This window comes from Falco naumanni, chromosome 4 (assembly GCF_017639655.2).
Source record: "Falco naumanni isolate bFalNau1 chromosome 4, bFalNau1.pat, whole genome shotgun sequence".
Taxonomy (NCBI): domain Eukaryota; kingdom Metazoa; phylum Chordata; class Aves; order Falconiformes; family Falconidae; genus Falco; species Falco naumanni.
Window position 1 is genome coordinate 46305483 of NC_054057.1, and position 15883 is coordinate 46321365.

At 39.7% G+C, this 15883-nt stretch overlaps 1 protein-coding gene and 1 long non-coding RNA gene across 2 annotated transcripts in view; both read left to right on the forward strand.

The window, feature by feature from the left end:
• The window catches only part of ZEB1 (zinc finger E-box binding homeobox 1), a 126239-nt gene that overhangs the window by 6847 nt on the left and 103509 nt on the right, over positions 1-15883 (forward strand). The window lies entirely within an intron of this gene.
• On the forward strand, positions 2782-6044 carry LOC121087874. The gene is made up of 2 exons (XR_005827779.1): positions 2782-2867; positions 3724-6044. It is a non-coding gene; the product is annotated as an uncharacterized LOC121087874 (long non-coding RNA).

Here is a 15883-nt window from a genome sequence, read left to right on the forward strand (position 1 = left end):
GTAGTCTGCTTCTCACTGAAGGTCTGATACCTTATTTCTGATGCACCTTCGTGGCCTTCCAGGGAGCGATGAATCTGGCAACAGATCATGATCACAGAGGAGATCTCAATGGGAAATGGCTTTGAGCTCAGCTGACTAGATGATGCCTTGAAACATTGGAATTGTTTGGGGATTCTATAGGGGAGTTTTTGTATGTAGCTTTTGGTAATGCTTTCTGCTTCCATGTAATGCTGGCGACTTTTTTTTTAAATCTCTCATTAAGCCGTTGTCTCTGATATTCTGAGTCGATTTCTTGAGCTAATTATCACACGCATGGGTATTTCTCAGTCTTGGTTTGCTTTTCTGGCTGTCTAATTCCTAGCTGTCTTATTTTTAAGTTTATTTATAAGTTATTGGAAAGAGTAACAGAAGTCTGATGTCTTTAAAAGCTGTTTACAGTTGCAGCTTTCTAATCTTTGCTTGCTCTCCTCTTTTAAAGAAAAACCAGGATTATTTTAAGTTTTCCTTTTGTTGAGCCATAGTTTGTTTATTTAATAAACTATTTGCCCCTTTCTTGCATAGGTAAGTAGTATTCCTGTGTGATGGTTGAGCAAAATGGGAAGGCCAGTCAAGAAGAGTGAGATGATGGATAAAATGCCAACTAAAGTGAAGTGCAGTATAGCTTTATAAATCTATTTCAGTACTTCTGAGAAAAATACTACCCCCATCGTGACAGTATGTAAGTACCTTTCAGGCAGTAAAAATATAGAGAGAGTCCTCTCTTTCTGTATCTGAGCCTATACATCTGATTCCTTGTGTGAGTGCCCAACAGCTTATGTTCATGTTAGGAGGGTAGGTGATAAGACACAAACTCAAGTTTCTTCTTTTACATGTGGAGCAGCCAGGCAGTGATTCCTATGTTTCAGTTGGTTAGAGCTTAACATACTAACCAGCATTCTTTAGACTTGCACATTTGTCCCCAGAGGAGCCCCAAACAGGGAAGAAAAGAGGCCTTTTTATTTTGCCTCACTCTGCTTGTTTCTGATACTATTACTGTAATGTAACTATATCTTTTATTTTAATGTGCTTTTTCAGAGCAACAGAAGTTAACTAAAAATATGCTTTCTCATCTTTGAGAAGTCAGTACTGTTTGAAAGCAGCCTGTTTCAGTTCCCTCCTTTTCAGCTGTCATTCCCAGCTGTCACAATCTCCTTGATGTGAGGACTTTACCCCTGTTGTTGCAAAGCAGTTTGGTTAACAACTGCTGTCACCCAAAGGTTAAAACCTGAAAACTGGCATCCTTTGTTGCTTTCCTTACAAATGTTTGCTTTCTGTTTGGCAGCATCTCCCTCGTGTCTCTGCCTTCAATGTGTTCCATCTATCCTATTTTTGGAGAACTATGTAAAGCAAATGAACATGTCTAATGATGAATGCATTCTTCCGGATGTGTTAGGGGGCTCAATTATGACTGAGGAGAGAGAATGAAAAAGAGAAATTCTATCCTGTGCTGAGATGACGTTCCATCCTATCCAATTAGGATCTGTGAGTATGAGTAGCAGTCCTTCTTGAGTGAAAGGACATGTAAAATCACTTCTTTAACTGCTAGGAACCCCATATAATATTGGAGTGTATCAGACGGAAAAGAAATAACTCTTCCTTGACTATCTAACTAACTACGTAGTATTATGTACTATTTTTAAATATGTTTTTGGCTTTGATGCTGATACCCTCTGTCTTTCTGCAAGCTCTTCTGTTTTTTAGCTTCTCTACAATTCGGGTGTTAAATGGGGAACATTGGAAGGAGCTGGCAAGAGCACTGGAGACAAACAAATTATAAAGCTGTCCTTTCACCATGATCCTGAGAGTGACTTTCATGGATGATACTTGAAATAAAGGGGTTAAAAGTCCAATGTGGTACAGAAGTATTTTTACCAATAGAACTAGTGCATCTGTTGTCATTAGGATCAAATGCTACTTGAGCCAGGAACACTAGGGAACAACTTGAGTTATTGTGATATGAAATGTTTTCATTATTTCAGTAAACATCCCTTTTTAAATTCTGCCTGACAGACAACTGACAGACACTGAAGGCAGTTTTCTGTTCCATTTTGTAGAGACATCTGTCTATAGAGTGTATATTGGAGAAAGCAAAATGAGATTACAGAACATCACAAATGTGACATGATTGAAAAAGGCCTGGGGAAATCTATTCCATCTGAAAAAGTGCAAACTAGAGAACGGAAAAATCAGACCTTAATTACAGAGATTATGTTATTTTTTGCTAAACCAGTAGATTTGACCTAAAGAAGCAGGTTGGGGTTTTTTTTGTTTCCAAACATCTTTCCCCTCCCCCAGTCTAATATAATTTTTCTTAATGCCCAGAAACGTAAAGGAGAGGAGTTGTCCCTTTTTACTAAATGCACTTGGTTGTAAACATTTTTTTCTAAATGCCTTGAGGAATTTCTGCCTTGTATCCTTTCAGGTATGCATCAGACTTTCCTTCTTCCCACCTTCTAGTCTGCTTTACTCTTTCTCTTAAGCTCCTGTATGCTATCTAAGTCCCATGACGTTCTAGACTGGAGAAGGAGGTACTATTCAGAATCTGTAAGCTGTTCAGTCTTCTGTTTTGTTTGTGTCTTTCCATAGCCTTTCCTGTTTTTTCCTCTAGTATTGCTGGTAAATTCAAGTGAAATGAAACTAGTCACATACTACTGGATTCATTCTTGTGTTAGTGTTCACAGGAAGGACCTAGGTACAGTTGGCCCTGCAAAGAGAGTGAGGTGGTGAATAAGGACTTTGAAGCAGATTTGGAGCTGTAATGACTGGCTTCCTTCCCTGCTGCTGTCCCTTCCCCTTCCTTGCAAAGCGTTTTCATTTGAAACGCTAAGGTGTGGTCATCAGGCATATCTGTTCTCAACTTCCAGTAATTTTTTGCTCACTGCTGAGCTACACCATAATTACATATGCAAATGCAGTATTTTTTTCCCCTCTTACCTTGTACATGTGGGAAGGAAAGATAAGGTTGCAGAGTGCTGCCAGGGATGGTGCTGCTGTCGAAAAAGTGCTGCAGATGGCCACAGGAGAGAATTGCACGTCCTGCAAGACAAGACTCACAGGGGATTTCAGAACTTCTGTGGTTCAGAGGCAACAAGAAAACACTGTTCTTGCCAACTTTAGAGAGGGGCAGACTGTTGGATGCCTTGGTATAATAACCTGTTTTCATCATACATTCTAGCTACTGAGTGCTGAGAGTGAATTTGCACTTACAATGGGAATTTGTTTTGTAGACATACGTATGTGTAGTTATTATAGCCAATAATTTAATGTATTAGGCTGGCTTGAATGCTCCCTGTAGTAACACAAGGTAAAGTTCTGTTGTTCATAAGCATTGTAATGTACTAAAACCACAAAGCTATTTCTATGGAAAAGACTATTCTGACATTCTGTTCTTCATGGTAAAGCTTACCTTGTACTTTTTCTAGATTTTAAATTGACTGATTCCCAAAACCCTAAATATGTCTTACAACAAATAGTGGAAGTAAGATAGAATCAATTCTATATTGCAGTCAAAATGCTGGGAGACTCTTTCTACACAAAAATGGAATAATAACTTAAACAGAAATGAGAAGTAAAATTGAATTGGTAGTTGTAGCATAGGAAAAGGGAAATAGTTCAGTGACACATAATGCAATATAACATGCCATAGTTCTCTGTGTTTTACCACATGATTGATCTTGCCTTCAGGGATCAGCCTGAATAGCTGATGTGGTAGTTACGTGATGGAGGGGGACTTCTTTACAAGGATGAACCAGGTTTGTACCTCAGCATGTGAGTGACAAACTAGTGGCAGACTTTCTGTTTCTGTGAGCTAAGCCAGTTCACACAAAAGGGACAATTTTAGCTTTACAGCTGCAAAGGATAGAAATAGACTTAGGTGAATAAAAATCATGACACACAATGGAAGTTTATGATCCTGACAAAATTCTTACAAGGTATACGATGCAAACTGTTGCTGGTAGATATGATGCTTAAAAAAAAACTTGTGCCAATACTGCCTGCTTTCCTTCACAAACAAAATAAATAAGGTAGTTAAGAACTCCAGCAAACAGGGAATTTTCTTTATTTTGGTATAAAGTTGCAAGCCTCTGTTTCTTGATTACCCCAATCTCTTTTTTTTGTTTAAAAACAAAACAAAAACTTTAAAGCTCCTTGCTATCACATTGCACATGCAAATACAAGTGCAGTGAAATGATTTGCATATGTATCATCACAATAGTTTGTGATATAGGAAAGAATATACAACTTCAAAAAAAAAACCCAAGTTCTTTTCTGAGCAGGTAAGAAAACAGAAGTGCTGCAATTGAAAACTTGCCAAATGTCTTGTTCTAATAGTTTACAGTTGCTTATTTTTAGTTCTTATTTCATCTTTCCAACTTTTGCCAATACTTTTAAAGCATTTTGAAGGTCTAGTATAGCAAATCCTCAAAATGGAAAGATGGTTGTGACTTTTCAAGTTCCAGGATGCTTGTTCACTGAATAAAGCCTTCCAGTTTGTACCTTAATGTATCTTAGTAGGCATCCTAATTAAACCGCTTCTTTTTTGTCGTTGTTTTTGAAATGTCTTCCCAGCCTGTCTACCTTTAAAGAACTCGTACTACTTCCTTCAACCACAGAAGCATTGAGTAGGACTGCAATCAAATGCGTGTCTTATTGGTTCTTGGGTCTACTGTGGAAACACTTTGTAGCTGAAGTGTTTTTGCACATGCACAACCATGCGTCCTGTTTTCCTGCCTTTTCCTTTTGTCTGTTGAGCTTCTGGCTGATAGCAGATGAATGTGGGCAGCAAAGAGTAATGGGCTGTACAAAATGCCTGAGGCTTCTTGCATACAATAAAATGACTCCATTATAAAGAAAAAAATGACAAGCCTGCCATGGAGGATATCTGTATTGAGGAGATGGAGAGAGTAGCCTTTGGTTTATGATCATGTTAATGGGTGTAAAATAAACTTAATTTTTTTTCAACTGTCAAAAGTATTCCTAGGTGCTTTACGGAGTAATGCTGAAGATCTTTCTAGCAGGAAAACACTGATGAGCTAAATGGATGATGTACTACTTACTGTTCCTGGTTGCTATATATCTGTGTGGGAAGGAAGGGAGTAATAGCCTGACAGCTCAGTTTCATTTTCACCACACAGGTGTGTGGATTTGTGTTTTGTGGGGCTTTTTTTTCTTTCAATTTTTTTTTCTAGTGTGTTGATTAGTTGCAGGATTATATAATCTGCCCTGCAGAAGTGTGTTGGGTTTATTAAGTCTTTTGGAAGACGCACTAATACAGATTTGAAGGAAACTGGGCCAGAAACATGGCTGGCTGAGACAGAGGGAATCCAGATGTTGGAGGAGGATATAAAAATATAAAGCTGTAGTGAGTTGAATCAAGTAGAGGCACAAGTCTGTGTGTGGAAGCACAGTAGCAGGAAAAATAACTAGGAATCCTATCAACATTTTTGACAGCTATACTTACCCACTATAAGAATCTAGTGTTTAAAAAAACCTCAATTGCCTAGTTTACTGTGTCTGTAAGCAGTAGTGGCTACTCTTGCCACAGCTTTCAAGAAGATTTTTTGTTTTGTGTATTGACATGCAAACTCTAAAAGGTGCTTCTGCCTCTCCGCCACCCCCTCCCCCCCCGCCCAAAAAAAAAAAAAAAAAAAAGGTGCACTACTTTAATTTATGCTAAGTGAATGATCATCCTGAATTGTGTCTGCTTGGGAAATGAAGACAGCTCCTGATAAACAAGGCTTCCAAAGTAACTGGCAAGTCAGAATAAAACCAATTTGATTTGTAGAATATGGAGGAATTGTTAAAACATGCAAAACTTGTCCTAAAATGCTTAATTTTAAAGAAACCTCTGAACCTGTACTTTTTTCAGTCTGTCTCTCTTGTTGGAGTCTGTTCAATATGTCACTGTAGATACAACTTAAGTGGACTCTGGAAATCTATGCTTTAGCAGCAAAATGTACAAATTACGATTTGTAATCAATAAAATGGGAATACTGTTTGAGTAACTTTTGTGTTATTTTTCTCATTTTGTCAGCTGCTGCCAGGTTTCAGTGTGGCTATTCAGGATGTATATTCCATCTGTTGTATGGACTGTGTCCCTTGAAGATCTCCTTTCAGCTGCACTTTATACACCAGCTCTTCCCGTCTTGGATTGTCCTTCTTTAAGGGAAGACCCTTCCTCAAAATGTGTACTTCTTCCTTTCCCTTCTTTTCCTCCGATAAAGTGTCATCTGTCCATCTTTCCCCCCAAGGAAAAGAAAATAACTGAGGGGGATTTGAAGACCACTTGCTCCACAGATGCTGCTCCCTTGACAGCAGTTTTAATTCATTTTTACATGCATTTTTATTTTGCAGTTCAGAATTAGTTCTATATGATCATATGAGCTTTTTATGGCACTGAAGACTGTAGCTGCTTAGGAAGGAAGCTGATGAAAAGACAAAAGCTTAGTTAACTATCTAACAGTGGTAGTCTGTAGATGGTGACAACTATAAAAGATGTTCCAGGCTGATTTATTAAGAAAGGACCTGTGGTGTTTTTCGCCTTGCCCCATATGATTGCAGTGGTTTACAGTAGGAAGGCACTAGTTTCTGCCGTCGCAGGTAGAAGGGGAGGTAGTTGCTGACAGGTAATGCAAAGAGATTTGAGTAAAAATAAGAAAGTGAACTCTTTTATGGGGAAGGGGGTGGCTACATATTTTACAAATGTTTCAACATCCGTGATTTGGCACAACTAAAAGCAGTATGTTGCTTTCTAATGCAGCTTAGGGAAGTCGCACTTATGAGAATAGTTCTAGATCTTTTTTATTCATCTTTTATGTGATTCTTATAATCACACATCATACTGGGAAAAAGGTATTGCTGCCTTGGATTGACCTGGTCTGACATGACGACAGTATTGTGACATGGCTGGTTTTCAGAACAGGTTTTGGAAGTTGCAGAATATCAAAGACAGAGTGATAAAACTATTGAAAGCTCAACTTCACTGAATTATTTCAAGACATACATAAAAGAAGTCTTGTGTTGAGCTGTACCATGACAGGGGAGAAACTTGCTGTTCTTGCTTCCTAAATTTGTATGATTGCTCCTAATCAGTGGCAAGCGATAGGATATGTCAGTCTGTCTGACCAAGCTGTAGACCATTTCCAAATATCCCTTTTGGACATACTGCAACCAGGAATTTTGGACTTTTTGGAGAGCCTTAACTGGGTCTTGTATGTGCTAGTTTGAAAATAAACCTTCAGATAACTAGTGTGGTTGAAGCTCTGTATTTAAAAATACACTAGTAAAATATAATACTAGTACTAATAACTTGTGTTATCTTTCAATTTTAACAGCTTTTGGGTTGAGACTTAAGATCGCTTTGTTGTTTCTTGTTGGCAAGTACTAGTGCAGCAGAGCTAGGACCCTGAGTTGAGGACATGATAATGATGGCCACCAGCCACAGAGCTATGGAGTGCCTGAGGTGGCGTGGGGCAGAAATCTCAGACCTGGAGATCTATATTTTCAGGTTTAAAAGGTAACCGATTCAGAATATTTATTGTTAGATTTAGCTCAAAATACAACATATTTTAAAACTTCCAGTGGGCAAATTGTCTTTTGTTTGCTGATTGTAGTGAGGAGGAGGCAAGATCTTAATATCTATTTTGTAAAGTATCTAATGCATAAACTATGAAATTACAGAAGGCCTTGTGCAGGTGAAGGTACAATGCTTGACACAAAATGAGGTGCCTGAAGGGTACAGGCCTGGAAGATGCCGCCTTTCCTCCCCCCAGTTTTGCTTTTGTGAATCCTGATGGCCAACCCTTGCCTTAAGCTTTGACAAATGCAGTGTGTTAAGATGTGGAAGGTCGCAGGTTTTACGGTGATTTGCTTTTGATCCCTAGTTCAGCCAAGAACCACGTAGTTACCTCAGTTTTATTTGTCTGTTGTTTTCCATAGGTAGAGCAGAAGTGTGTTTTTGCAGTAGAAGAGTTAGAATATGTGGTTTTGTTATCTGAGATACTGTTAATTGGCGTCTTTCGTTTGTGTTGTAGGCCCTGTGTGAATCCTGGTGACTCCAGGTTTGTGGGATTTTTTTTCTGTGAATAGAAAGAAGAGTCTCTTAGATGTGTTTCAGACAAAAATGTTAGAAAGCCTCATGCGTTTTCCTCATTCTAGAACTGAATAGCTCTTAGGAGAAGTCAGTGTCAATACAATATTGCTTTCCCTCCTGGATGAGGGATCGAACTCTGTCATGCTCTCTCACCTAGCTCTCCAAGACCTTCAGAATTTTAAGATATGCAGAACTACAGTGTATTTTCATCTCCTTTCTTCCCGTCTGTTCCAAGCAAGACTGTTTTAGAGAAGGGGAAAAACTGCTATCAGAAAAGCCCAATCAATGTTTCTGAGATTAAATAAGGCTTTTGATTATCTCTGCTGTAAATAATAGGTAGTTTAGGTTTCTTAGAGCAATTCATGCGATTCTGCAAAACTTATGTGACTATTGCAGAGTACTTCAGTGGACACTGTCTGTTAGTTAGGAACTCTTTAATTTGGGTGACTTGCAAAGACTGAAATGTAATATTCAGCAGATCTCCCTGTAGTGTGTCAGAACAAGGAATGTCAAGCTTTGTTTTGGAGGAAGCATATGTTCAAAATCTTTTAGATTCATTCACACATACTTGTCCTGAGATTTCCTCTTGATTTGTAAAGGTGTTCTGGAAGACCACACAGGCAAAAGCACTTTGATTTTGCTTCCTTGGATGCTACTGATACGTAATCAATACCTCTGTTAATTTTTTTCTTTTAAACTGAATCTTATTCCTCTGTATCTCACAGATTCTTAGTCTGGTAGCCACCACAGCCATCTACAAAATTCAGTGTTCTAAAACTAGTAAGCAGCTGTACCAACATGAAAAATCTGTTCATTTACACAGCATGATTGATAGAGTAGGAGGGATTTCCATACTATCCTGAACACGACCTGCCGGTCACTAGGAAAGCGATGTGCTTTGTTCCCACTGGGGTACGGAAGGGATCTGGAGAGAAGTGAGGTATGCCTTGCCTTGTGATGTCTGTGTTGGCATCCTCACAGTATCACGTGAAGAAGAGAAAGAGTTTTTTAATGATCTCTCCTGTCCCAAACCCTTTAGAAGTGTGTCCTTATTTCTGATGTTGGTTTTTTTTCCCCTGTTTCTGCAAGCAGGACACTCATGGAAAGCCTGTTACGTGGAGGTTTCCATTTAGGCATTAGGGCTCTGGAACAAAATATTTAGTCTTTGAGGTGATGTCAATCTTCTGTTTCCATTGGATTCTTTCTTATTTGTTGGGGAAAGGTGCAGATGAAGAAGTCATATTGGGCGTCTGGAGGTTTGGGAGGGCAAATTCCCTTAGCTAAAAAGAACAAGCACATTTTTTGCTTCCTTGAGAGGCTTTTTTTCCATTTGTCAAAAGGATAAAGGATGTCTTCTGCCCAAAGGTTATTTAAATTGATGCCTGAGTGTAAGAGCATGTAATGCAACTAATGGCACACATCCCACTATAATGTGGGCTGTTTTTTTATTTCCTTGAGAACCAGTCAGTTTTGGGTCCTGTGTCTATCATTACCAAATTGTATGCCTTTGGTGGAAACCTCAAGGAGTAGAGGCTGGTTTGGGGCAGATGCACTCAAAGTGCTTCAGCATAGGAGCTAGGGGTAGTAGTAGGAGTTGTTGATGCCCTACCATTCAACTTTGGGGAAGTCTGAGTTGCTAACCAAGTGACAGAAGCATGTCTGTTTGCCAGCAATGGCAACCCAGCATTGTTACGTGAACCACCTTCTGTAATAAAGTGAAGTTTGAGATGTTCTCCAGTAAAGAAGTCTACTGCTATCTGCTGACAGCAACATGCTATATTATATGTAATACATAAAGGCACAATTCTTCCTAGGAAAACATTGCCTCAGATATGCTGCTTTTTAGTGAGTAGACCTCTTCATCTGCAGTAAAAACAAATAACAACTTGTTTGCTGAACTGTGACCTGTTTTGGAGTGACAGTCTTGCAGCTTGCTGAATCGACAGCTGGGCTTACCACTGTGCTGGCCGTAGCTGAGAGCGAGCTTCACAAAGGCTTTGGAAGAATACATTTGTTTTCCTGCACTGTTGTTATTTCTCAGCAGGTTTTCAGTTGCTGCTCCCCCACTTGCTGTAGCCCTGAAGCTGCCTGAACTGCTACTGTTTCAAGTTATTTCTAATGTACCTTCTTTAAATGCCCTTAATGAGGGTTGGAAGACTCGAGTAATATTTGATAAACTGAGAAAATCAATGAGAAGTTATTTGTTAAAGCTTTTTGAGCACTCTGGTTTAGCTGATTTAGATGTGACTTCCCCCCTCCCCCCCCCCCCCCCCCCAGCATGAAGCAACTAGTCAACCTTTAATTAGGTAGATAAAGATGTGTTTTTTCTTTAAAAGGAGGGGAGCCCACATAAATGTGTTGTTCAAACCTTCTTTCTCATATAATTAAATATTCTGCAGATCAGTTATGTGAGCTGACGTCGAGAATCTGGCCAAAAAGGAGAATTACTTACCTTATGTAGATGAGACAGTTGTGAGGAATAAATGTTTTGTCCAGAGATTATATTATCTCTGAGATAAATTTGGCTAAACACACTATGAAATATTCTTGGCTGGCACAAACTATATGTCAGTGTCTGTGGTGATGGGGTTTAAACTAGTTCGTTTTCAGTCCTAGCAAGCAGCAGCTGAAACGTTGAATGACCTTTGACATAGGGACCCATGAATGCCCCAAGTATGATTTCACTTTCACCACGTTCTTTGTGAATCTGAATGCTTGTCAAATCAGATGTGTGTTTAGACCTTTTCACTGAATGTGCTTGGAGGGAAAGAACAAAGCCTGGGGTCAACTTGGCATAATCCCTGCGTTTATCTTTATTCTATTATAGTGGCTTGTGGGGGATGGACTAACTATTCTCTAGGAGGTGAAAGTGCAAGTAGAGCGTAGGTAGACTCCATCTTTTCTTCCAGACTTTCCCAACAGTGTAACTGGTCTCCCATTATTTACTTGTGTTAATGTACAGCTGACTAGGCAGATTGCTGGTTGATCTGTGTGATCTGCTATTTGTTCTACCCATTGCTATTTTGTAGCTGCTGCACCTATCTGCTGATGTAAACAAACACATAATAGCTTGTCTTGGGTAGTACATGCAGAAACGGGTCTGTGTTACATAGTGCTTTGCTCTCCCCAGTAGAGATGGGAGGGTAAATAACATGGATTTTTATACTACAGCGTCTTTTGCTTCAGTGCAAATCATCTTTTTAAGAGATGAACAGCTTTATATACTGTACAGTACATATGTATTTTTTGCTTTTGCAGGCTATTACTCATACTCAAGTAAGGAGTGACTAAGTCTGTTATTACCCATTCAAATTGGGAAAGCCTTTGTCTCTAAGGGAAGAGCTGTAGAGTTCTACTAAATGATTGTTATAGACTTTTTGTAGTATTTTTAGATTTTACTCCTGTGGTAGCTTCACTTCACAATACAGGATTGTTTCTGTGTGGAGCTGGAGTGGTCTGAATCTGTAAACGAGTTATTGTGCGGTAAAGTACAAGTGGGTGGAGGAACTATATGACAAAAGGCCTAGTTACCTTTACAGTTTGTTCGCTGTACCTCATACACTTTGTTTCAGAAGAAAAGCACTATTCAAAGACTTGAGTATAAGGAGGCAGTCTTTCACATGAGGCTTGTGGGAAATTTCTCTCCGACTTGTGGGTTTTCAGCTTGTGTAGATTTACCCTGCGCCTTTCTGAGGCTTTGCCTGAAACAGCTTAACACATCTGTCTGAACGCCCTGCACTTCGTGGGGTGAGCGCTTCTCATCTGACACATGGGCCAGTATTTTCCACCTTACATGTGCACTTGTTTGGAGGTTTTTTCTGTTCACTTTTTAATAAAGCTTTGCAAGGTTTATTTTTAAGTAAAGGGTGAGGTTTGTTGGTTTTTAAAGGCTTCCAAACTAGGACATAACTTGCCGTCACTAACTTCAGAGATTAAAAGCAACATTAAACAACGATATCGCGCGCTCTTTTTTTTTTTTTTTTTAAACTAAACCTAAAAAGAGTCATTATGGAAGCATGAGCGTTCTTTTTTTATTTTTTAAACTAAACTTTGAAACTTGATGTTCTCTGTGTTAAATCTGGAGTTCCCTTTAGCTTCTTCCACACCTTTCACTGTTTACTTTCTATTTTCATAGCTTTTCATAACTTAGTGGATAAGGGCTTAAAAACTTGTTAATTCTGCATGAAAACAAATACGCTTTACTCAGCACCCAATTTAAAACACTTTCACACAAAGACTTGCTGATGAGCTGGATGGCTTTTGGTTTTTCTTGTGGTTTTTTTTTTTTAAAGGAGAATTGAATTATTTCAGTCCATCTTGGAAGAGGGCACAGAACAAGTGCTGTGGGGAGAGCAGGGCTCTGCTGCTCTTGCCTGACGCAGGTGAGCTGAGGTGGCTGAAGAGGGGCAGCAGCTCTGCTCCTCTGCTGGACGTGGACACCCAGAGTGGGCTTCTGCTTCCATTGCAGAAGCAACTGAAGAAGGTCACAGCCCAGCACATGAGTTGGAACTAACAGGCTCCAGCCCAGCAGAGTAATTTTAAAGTGAAGTAGCGGGAGCCTGGACCTATGCCCGTGTTGGCTGCCTGTGCTATGGTGGCAGTAGCCACTGGCAAGAGGGCAGAAGAAAGAGATATTTGGGGGAGCAGTCTGATGGGGTTTCAGTAGTGCCTTTCATTCCTTGTTAGCGGCATCCTTTCAAGTTTTGCCTGTGTTGGAGAGAGACATTTTCAACCTCCAGTCTGTTTAGTGCAACCAATAACTGCTCTAGGAGAGTAGTTCTGGGGAACCTACTGTCATCATCATCTCTTGCTGCTTTAAGGAATACATTTAGTGCCTGTGTTTAACACCGCCAACATACTCTTGCTCAGAATCTTAGACAGGTTGAGCAGCATAATGATGTATTTTTTTTGTGTGGGTTCCCCCCCCCCGATTGTTCACTTTCCCTCTTCCCATCACAACCTGCCATAGTTTACTTCTAGATGTTGCATTTATACACCTGAACATCACCAACCTGCATCCAGAAGCCTACATATCCAACTGTAGCATCTTTGCTGCATGCTTAGTTTAATTGTGTAACAATACTGACAGCAAGAACCTGCATCTTAAAACTCCCTTACTCTTGCAGGCTATAAACTAGTAAGTTATATCTAGAATATCCACCTACAAATATATGCCACAATGTTTACTGTTTTACAGTATAGCAAAACTCTGAACGTTTTTGCCCCAGTTGAGTGAAACTGATACACGCTTTTCAGAGCTGTTTGAGCTCTCATCTACTAATCTTGGGTACTTGTAAATAATACCATAAAATCCTTTACCTGTATTAATCAGAACTAAAAGGCAACAGTCAAATGTTCACTTTTGCAATATCAAGGGTTTTTTAATTGCTAAATCAAACCTCCCATGTTTGTTAAAATGCCACTTACGCTGTTAAATAATGGCAGCTTTTTTTCTCTTATTTCTGCCTCTCTCCTCTTCTGTCAGTCTATGAAACTACATGCTGTGTAAGGGTTTCTCTTTTCTTTATGTTCTCCTTTTCAAGACTGTTTCATTCTTGAGATGTTAAGGGAAGTTTTCTAGTAACTAATGCTGCCATTGCTAGTCTATTGGCTGCCATATCTGCTGTGTTCTCTTGGGGTTTTTTTTTAACTTCTAGTGGTGCGAAGGTGGGATTTCAAGAGGCAGCTCTACCAGCTGTGAAGTGAAAAGGCTGAACTGGAAGAGCAATGCTGAAGGAAACAAACCTGCTCTTTTACCTAGTTGTGAAGTAGTACATCCCTAGTTGCTTTTAGGGTCTTCCATGAAGGTCAGAGTAAGTGTTCTGCCAGCTTCAGATGGGAAGGCATGCAACAGAGAGATGAAGCAAGGGAGTCATTTAGTGGCAGAGCAGGGAACAGACAATCAAACCTGCTATTAAGCAGCATTGCTTTTAAGTGATGTGAATATAAAGGAGGTAAAAGCAGCCTTGTTTTTAGAACTTACACAATGCTAAAAATCCATCATGGAAACAGCAAAACAATCTAGCTGTGTGCTGCCGATCTGATTTCACAGCTGATCGCAAATGCAGTTTAGTTTAAAGAGAGAGCTGTATACTTCAGTGATACCAACAGTTGACAATTCAGGAAGGTAAACAACATGTCTGATTCTACATTTCTCTTACTGGTTCCCACCACCGCACAGGTGCCTGGGGGAGTAAATGAACTCTAAACTGCCCTAAAGGCTGCCTAATTTGGAGTAGCTTAGGCCATAAAGCATGGGCAGAAGTGCATTCAAAGCCACAGTTCCTGGCAGAATAGCTGACCAGAAGCCTGCCACGTGGGGGTCCTTCAGCTCATCTGCCCCTGCAAATTGCCACACTGCAGAATCTTCTTGCTAATTTGGAAAGCCTGCCTTCTGGGACCTGGAGCCCACTGGTACAAAGCATTCCTTCAAACTGTACTGAAATCTACATTTGTAGTAAGCTGTTATGTCCAGCTATAGTTTTAAGCTCTTCAAGAATGTGTGTTGGACATATGAATGGCCTCATGAATGGCCATGAAAAAAGTGGTTTTAGTCCCAGGTTTCCCTTTCTCTGGGGACAGTGGAGTTGAGCCCCTCTAGCATGTCTGGCTACTGACACCCCCAAGGTTTTTGTTCTCACTTTGAGCTTTAGCTAAATATTATCATTTGGTTATGTTGTAGAATACTTCATTCCAAAAGGAAAACAAGAAGTTACTTTACTTGTTCATTTAAGACTGACTTTGATCCTACTTAAGTAGCAACTACTAAAGACTTAAGTGAGCACTGCTAGTATTGTGGAATTCTTTTCTGGGGTTTTTATTTCTTGGTTGGTTTGGTTTTTTTATTGGAGCCAATCCCATCCCAGTAGCTAAGAGGGAATACAGGGCAATCAAAATAGTTACTGTGCTCAGGTGAAATGACAGAAAGGTTGCTACTGGGAATGACTTAACAAAGTATTAGATGAAGGGAATAAAATTCTCATAAGCAAAGGTTTAGGGAAAGCGTTAGCCTAGGTGGTTATGATGAAATCTTAGTAAAGGTGTGGAAATGACAGCTTTTGTGAGACTTCAGGAAGACAGAATAATGGAGAATCAATGTCATGTTATTTACGGCAACGTTTCATTCAAATCTCAAATTTCATTAAATCTATGCTTTTACATCCTGGCTCTTAATGGAAAATCATTCCTGGTCAGGCTGACAGGCAACCCAAAGGAGAAAGAACTAATGTATTGTAGAGAGATGTCAGTCATCCCCTACCTGGAGAATCCTGGTCACCAAGAAAGCTGGGTGCAGTTCAAAACCTCAGTAGTTCAGATGTTGGCATCTCAAGGGTCGGGAATGCAGCCTGTACTTTTGCTCTCCTGTCCTTTCTGTGACTGTGATACTGAGGGACTGAGAGGAGGTGGTTAGCCTGTATAATTGTCAAATACATTGTCCCAGCATTATTCTGTGGGCAGGCAATTGATGTGGCCCTTGGCTCAGTCAACAAGTGGATCTATGGAAGGCTAGGATGCAGAGATTATCCTCTGTATTTATTTTGTCTCACAATTGGGACAGATTAAGAACAAGTGGTCAATTTACAGCAATTCAGAGAAGTGGTACTTTGTTGTCATATTGTAGTGTCTGAGCATGCCCTAGTTCAAATTCTGGCTTTGGTGGTGTAGGGTTTTTCTTTTTTTAAAGAACAATTTTCTTTCACTCAGCCTTTATTTATCTGGTTTTCTAGTGTGAAAGTCCAGCGCTACATACCT